The sequence below is a fragment of the Chaetura pelagica genome, unplaced genomic scaffold (assembly GCF_000747805.2).
Source record: "Chaetura pelagica isolate M959 unplaced genomic scaffold, ChaPel_1.0 scaffold405, whole genome shotgun sequence".
NCBI lineage: Eukaryota > Metazoa > Chordata > Aves > Apodiformes > Apodidae > Chaetura > Chaetura pelagica.
This window is the reverse complement of record NW_009953489.1, coordinates 5950051-5958157: the sequence shown is the minus strand read 5'-3', so window position 1 is coordinate 5958157 and position 8107 is coordinate 5950051.

Genomic DNA, 8107 nt, shown 5'->3' with positions numbered 1-8107 from the left:
GCAGGAGCTTGGCAGGGTTGTAACAGCCTGAGGATCATGTGGTTCCAAGGGAGTACAAGCTCCTGTGGTAGCCAGCAAGGGACTGAGGCTCTCAGGCCCCATACACCCTGGTTCAGCCTTTCTTCAGAAGTCAGAGATTAACTGAAGCTCTGAATCACAAGGTTTAATTCTCTTTCTTGCAAATGTGTTGTCATACACGATGGTAACGCTTGATAATTACACGCGTCAAGTCACTGTCTAAACTGTTGAAATTCAATTCCTTCCTGGGACAATAAGTTCCACGATGAAACACAATTTGAACTATGATAATAATAATAATCTTTTTATGGGATCTCCTTCCCCTCTTGTTCATGTCACAGAGAGACACGCACAAGGTTAGGAAGAGCAGCAGTTGTTGCTCAGCTCTGCCTAGTGTGCTCCTCCTTCCATACATGTCTGTGAAATTACCTCTTACTCAGCTTTACCACACTCTCATTTGCTTTCATCTCTCTTCAAAGGAGCTTCCTCCATGCTTTTGATTATCCCAGTCATACTTTTTTATTTCCCTCTAACACTGAAGCAAGCAGATGACCAGCACATGACTGCCAACTCCTTTCACCCTTTGCACTCCAACCGTCCTTGGGCCTCCTAATAGCTCATTTTTCTTCTGAACACAGTGAGTCCTCACTCAGGGGTCTAGGGTGACTCCAAACCAAGTTATTTAGTACTCTGGAGGGGTTACTCCCAAACTGAAGGAATTCCAGCTATGTTCTTGAAGAAGACAGATCTGGGACACTCACTCCAGCAACAGATCTAGCTTGCTCATCTCTGTTCCTCCAGGGCCTTCTGAACCTCCATTCTCCTGTTTTCAACTCATTCCAGCTCACTGCTGGCCACAGGGTTCTCAGCTCTCAAACACACATTTTGAGAAGAGCTGGCAAATAAAGTCCTGCATTTTCTTCCTGGTGCCCTTCTTTTGCCTTGCAATCAGCAGGTAAGCACTAAGCCCAGTTCCACAACCCTCCACGTGCAGCCAGCCCTGGACTGTCGGAACAAACAGGGAAACTACTACAGCAGCAAATAGTTGCTTTCTCCTGGTGAACCTACTTGTTTGTCAATGCCAAGTGCTAAAGCTGATTAACACCAGGTAGAGGTCTTTATTCAGGAGTTGGAAACAGAGGAGTGGGAATAACAGCAGTGTTAGCCAGAATAGCTGCGTTGCAAGACTAATTTTAGTGACCTGTATTTAAGGCTCTTCCACAGGGGATGGGTGGAAGAGCAGGGTGTTTGGTTTTACAAACCCCAAGTCAAACACAGCCTCTTATTCTCATCCAACCCAAACCCTATCAAGCACTTTTAAGTCCTCTTTCACCTCAGGCTCCCAAAGCATTGGATGGGGTTGTCTGCTTAATAACAACACTACCTTATATGCTTTGGATGAAATACAAGCCACTGGCCACATCAGAGCCTGGGGCTGGAGTGAGGGCACTGCATCAGTCATGCCCTAAAATCCCCTTCCAGAGTGTTTTCTTATTCCATCAAGTTCAAGTTTCACCCCTTTCACACAGCCTTTATCCCTAAATTATTATTTGCAACATAATTCAAGTTTTAAGATAGAATATAGGCAAAAGTTTTCTGATTCTTTCCTGTTCTCTCAGTGAGAGCTAGAGCTGCTCACAGCAGCCAGGCTCACTACTCTGCTCCAGCTGCTTCTGAGCCAGCCCAGAGAACAAAACCAGAACACAGGTCCCAGATCCAGGCTGGAGCCCAGTCAAAGCCAAACAGGAAGAGTCTCCAGTTTCAGATTCTGGGCTCAATTTTAAAAATAAGGGAAAAAAACAAAGGCAGGATTGAGGTGGGTGGAACTGAGCTCCCACAGCATCCCCATCTTACCAGTGAGGGATGTACAGCACAAGGTTTAATTCTCTTTCTTGGCCACTCGTTGTACATGATAGTAATGCTTGATAATTATATATGTCAAGTCACTATCCAAACTATTAAAATTAAAGTACTTCCTGGGACAAGAAGTTCCATAACGAAACAACTTAAATTTAGATGATAAGAATATATTTTTAATGGGATCTCCTGCCCCTCTTGTGTATTTCATTGGGAGACACATGGGGGATTAGCAAGAACAGATGATGTGACTTCCCCAGTGTTGCTTGGAGCTGGGTGACAGCACCTTGGCTTGACCCCTGGAGTCCAAATGCAGTCCCCAGATCTAATCACCAAACCACAGAGGATGTCTGCACCAGGAGTGTTTAGTTTACAAGTCAAAACAGAGTCTAACTGCCAGCATGCAAGTGCAACTCGATAGCCCATCCACTGGGTTTATCACACCACTTCATACATTATTCATCTCAACCTTGCTCAACACAGGCCTTGAAATCAGAACCCAGAGGCAATTAGGCAGGAACAGAGCCAGGTCTGCAGTGAGGGGTGAAAAGGCGAGGCTGGTAAACCAGTGGTGCCCTACTTTGCTCTCCCCAGTTCCTGCCCCAAGGGTGCCTCTCTCAGCTGCCAGCCCAGGTGGATTTGCATGGTCAATAGGTGGCTGCTGCTTATGAGCACCTGGTTTTGGGTGGTACCTATGGAACTTGAGCTGCTGTATCCTCCTGCCCTGCAACACCAGACACCCAACCCAGCACATAAAACACCCACCTGGGCCCCAGTGTCCCTGCAGCACTAGTGTTTAAACACTGAACAGCAATTTTCTCCAAGTTATACCTTAACCTCTTCACTCCTGGAATCAAAACCTCCATGAGCCTGGAACATATCTATGGCATGAAAGTCCATTTTAGAAATGGACACCTGTTAAGATCACCCAGCTACAGATTACAAAGCTGTTCTCCTCAAAGCCTGTCACTATGGCAGTCTTGGCAGTTTCACACGAGCAGAAACGTCTCATTTTTTCCAAAGCCAAAGGGCTGCTTCCCCCAGCCCCTCTCCCTCTGGAGCACATAGTGATCTGTGGAAGAGCAGAGTCAGTTTGGCTGCTGGGAACTTAAATAACTCCCTGTGCTTGTTTTGAGAAAGACCTTCTCCAGTCATCATTGCTTGACGAGGTAGATGTGACTGAAAGATCAGATGGGTTTCAGCACCAGGTCTCACCCTATAAAGAGCAGAGAAGTGCCCTGCCAGCTTGTCACCTTGCACTTCTCTGTAAAACATAATATTTCAATGAAGTTCCCACGGGAGGCAAGAAATGTGAGACAGCAGCTTCCCTCATCCCCATTAATGCTGGAGATCAAGCGTGGCTTTAAACACCTCCTCTCCCCTACCTTTCACTCCTGCCCCTACCAGGTAACATAATCTGTGGAGCTCCACCTGCTGAAAACCACTTCTTATCAGATTAAAAATCACATTTGTCTCCCTCTGCAGAGCCTGCCAAAGGGCACAGCAGCATTGATAGGCCCTGCCTGGTCCTCAGCTGCTGAACGCAGCTCTGGGTTGGGTTGGTGCTGTACCAGAAAGCTCCGGTAAAGCTCCAGTTTGGACCAACCAATGCATCCACACGCTGCAAGGTCCTTAGGGCTGGTTTTTCATCCTGCTGTACAGCACAGTGAGGCTCTGGTCTCTGACTGCAACACAAGTTCAAGCAAAAAGGGCTTTAAGGCTGGGTATCCAGATGGGAAATGCTTTCCCTTGTGGTAGAACCTCTCAATTGCATTTGCTAGAGACAGCAACCAGAACAAAAAAAACCCTGCTGGCACAGCAGATTTTAGCAAGGCTTCAGACACAAGCAAAGGAATTATTTTACATAGGCAGATGTATTTGGACAGGTTTATGATGTTACACTTCACCCAAATCCCAAGGTCATCCATACCTTTCCTTGTTGGATTGTCCCTCTTCACCCAGCACAGCAGCACACACTGACCCAAGGGACGCTGTGATTTTCTACCCCAGACAAGGATTTTGAAGCCTGCCCAAGGGAAATCATGGCTCAAGCTCTTGAGTAAAGATTTCAAAGTCAGAACAGAATTGCTAAACCCTTTGCTATGAACGACCATATTAAAAAGAACTTTCATCATCTGCAAACCTCAGTTTTCCTACCTGCAAGAGAAGGATGACAGTCTCTTGACTCCCTGGGTGTTGCTAGGATTAGACAATGTTTGCTCAACATTAATGTAGATTTTGGTGTCTTGTGCTGTTTCTACTGTCACATTATAGAAAGGTCAACGAACACATTCCAATGATTCAGAGCCTTTCCACAGCATTAGCACAGTCCTCAGAGCTTAGCCAGACTCTGTATTTGGCTAAAGCCCACCACAATCCCACCCTTAAAAGATCCCAACGTACGTCAGAGTGGCAACCCTTTCCTGTCACTGCCTCATCTCTATGGTCAGGATAAGGAGCACTTGGAAGACCACACTGAAATTGAAGCAGGGAGAGAAAACAAACAACTCATCTTCTTGTGGTTTCCAAGTCTCCTGAGCAAGCAGGGGCTTTCCTCCTCAGACAGATGTATTAAAGCCCACAAAGTCAGGAAGGGGCAGAACTGAGCCTGAAGGACATGAATGTGAATTTACATACAGGACTGGTGTCTTTGGGTAAGGTTTCAAAAAGAAGTCTCAAATAAAAGGGGCCCTCATGTCCTTTCACAATTCTTGTGGCATGATTTTGCCCACTCTGGTTTTCATTCTTCCTATGCCCATGCACAGCAGTCACAGTGGCCATGGTGCTTCTCTGGAAAAGGGAACTGGTATGTAAACTCTGCAACATCATCTCTTGAGCTGCTGAGTGTAACAATTCTGCGGATGCCTAAGCTGAACTGCAACACAGCAATGAACACTATTGAATATCACCCACACTTCGGAAGAACAGATGGATAAAATTATATCAAATCTTCAAACCCTCAGCCCATTGGCTTAATTAAAAATACCAAACCACACGTACAGGAGAAAAAAAAAAAAGAAAAAAAAAACGGTAAAAATAAACCAAGATACATGTTTATGTAGAAATTAAACTGAACGGAGGGAAAAATGAGTCTCCCACTTCTTCTCCAAACCTTCAGCAAGAACCTCTTGCCAGCCCAGCACCTCGGGTAAAACAGCAGTCACGTTACCAAACCTCTTCCATAAAGCACTTGGAAATACTGAGGACCTTATACAACCTCCAACAAAAGTACAGACTTTTTCTGGGAAAAGCATCAATTCATTGACTCTACAATTCTTACTGGGAAACCTCTTGCTTTCCATGAACTCAAGGCAGGGCTTTGACACCGATTCCCAGCACCCTGTTCCCTGGCTGAGGACATGATGTTTCTTGGCCCACCAACCAACTCTAAGGTACTCTGCCTTGGCATCAGAACACCACACTAACCAGCTGTATCCCACATTCTCTAGGCTCCCTGCCATGGAGATGTGAGCTCCAAATTATGGGAATGCTGACTTCCAACCAACAACATACCACTGAAAATTACAACACACTGAAAGCAGAAGAGCAACCATCTGGGACTGACTTCTCTTCAAACCCTTGGCCTTAAATATTCCACCTGTGCATCCACTGCTCCCTTTGCAACACACCCACCCCAGCTCCACCACCTCCCATCACAGTAGCTTTAGCACTCTGAATTACTCACTGCAAACACCCCACATTCTCCAGCTCATACCACTGCTCCCCAAATCCCTTCCTTCCTCCTGTAATCCCCACCCACCTCCTTCCCTCTCCCACACCCTCACCTTCCCACCACATCACCTCCACTGCTGATCCACACCACAAATCACAGATACCCCAAGCCAACTATTGCACACCAAACACTTTTTGAGAGTAAGAACATTCAAACTTTCAATTCTGCTATACATTTTCATAGCTTGTGGCAGCTGATTTCAGGTGACCCACTGCTGCTTGACCACCTCCACTCCTCAGGCTGGTCAGGAGGGCAGTGTGAGTACATGACAGGATACCAACTCTCTGCCCAGCACACAGGAGGGTGTCGAGTTGGAAGAACAACGTGGCCATCAGCTCAGCTCAACAGGCAACAAGGCATTGCACTATGGACTGTGTGTTGTGAGGTCTGTGCTCCACTTGGAGCTTCCAGACGGCTGTTCAAGGAAATTGCCATCAATGTCAAGCTCACCACCACTATTAGACATCTCATCCATGTCCAGGCCCAGCTTGAACCCATTTAACTTGTAAGGGATAATGAGATAACAGCGTGACATGTTGCAGCTGAAGGTTATTTGAACACCCATCTGGTACCTGTTATGCAGCATACATCCTATTGTTGTATGGGAAATATATGCCACCTCCCTCCCACATGGAGAGGAGAAGATCTATAGATGTGTCTCATGTTAGCCCTTCTTATTGTGTGGATAAGGTAATTCTCCATCTCTGTGTTGTTTCCAGTGTATCACTTTACATTTCCGACCCGTATTTCCCATCCTTTCCAGGCTGGTGAGACCTTGTGAAAAGACATAAGACCACCATGAAAAATTTACTGTGGGCATCTCATCTTCCTCTTTACACACCTGTCAGAACTGGCTCCACATGAGCCAGGTTTGAAGGAGTGGACCATAAACCATGAAACTGACTCCCCCTTTGAAAGACACAGCTTGACACTACCTTTTAATCCTGGAGAGACTCAGAGGTGGCAATCCATTTCAGTATTCATGGGACTGTACTCTGCTGCCACAGAGGAATGGTGAAATATCTCCTGAAGTTTGTGAGGTGAGCAAGACATCCTGCTTGCACTTTTCATTCCAGCCAGAAAATATACAGCCAGGAAAATCTACAGATGCCAGCTAAACTGCCTCATTTTCTAATTCAAACTCTCCCATCTTCCTTTGCAAGATGACTGACTGTTCTTGGTTCTCTGCTGAAATTACCTGTGAGGCTGTTGCTCTCCATGAATCCCAGGTTGTGTTGTATCCCAAGAAATCACGTTTCATAACACAAGTGGCCAGCTCTGCAGGCATGTGCTCTCTCTTCTGTTTTCCTCAGGCATAACTGGGTTTTCTGCAAAAGCTGGTCCACGCTGCAAATCCTGAACTAAAACCTTTGTCTGACACCCCATCTAGTGCTCAGCACAGACAAATGCAGAGGAGCGCTGCACCACGGAGGCAGAGCTGACAGGAAAACTCCCAATGGTATTAAAATTTGTAAAAATATCACTTGAGTTGATGTTAGGAGAGCTTGGACAGAGTCCAGAAAACATGAAAACCTGCATATGCCATGGTGAGTCCTCCCTCTGGCCTCCATGCAACCTCTGAGTCTCCTGATGGAGATTGAAGCTGGACAGCCCAGCAAGCCCTGCTCCTCAGCAGCCCAAACCCTGGGGCTTTGAGGACACCCCTCTGGAGATGAATCATCCAAACTACCTTGGAACAACGAGGGAAGAGCCTAAGTTGTGTCCATCTCAACACTCAACAGCAGCTGACACTGAGGAATCACTCAAAACAGGGAACAAAGGGGCTTCCCAGATGCTCAGCAGCACAGGGTACTCATTTCCAAGAGAAACATCAGATCCTGAGCATGAATTCTGAATGCTAAATAGTGCTGCTCAGTAACTTTTCAATGATAATTTTTAAAATAAAATAAGAATTACTTAAAAGTGCTTGTTACATTTTTTTGGTTAAAAAAGTTTGCTGAGAAAATGAAAGCTGTTCCAGTGTTTGTCCCTCCCCCTCTTAAACACACGTCTTTGGCAGTGGGGGATCACAGAGTTAGCAGAACAAAATATCTGCTCTGGGAACTTGGTTTTAATACAGCAGCTTTCTGATATTGAGTCCTGTGAGTTGCAGAGCTTCAGCCACCACTAGAGGACTCTTAGAGCTCTGTGATGCTTGGTGCACACCTCACCCTGAACTAAGCCCAGAAGCATCACTATGTTCTTGGTGAATCACCAGAACAATCAGCACCTTGGTTAGGATGCCACAAGATTTTCCCTCAGAGCTGGGATTGTTCTCACGAAGCTCTTACTCTACCCACGTGGCAAGACTTTGCTCACAACACTTTCAGTTCTCAAGGAGTAGTGTGATAAGTCTATTTACTCATTAACATCTCCATCTTTACAGGAGACTTGGTTTCCATCCTCTTCAACGGCCTCACACTCCAGGAAGTTACTCTGCAGTTTCTGTTTTGCTTTCATTTCCTGCTGCGCCAGGCTGGCTTTCAGTTCCCACTCACC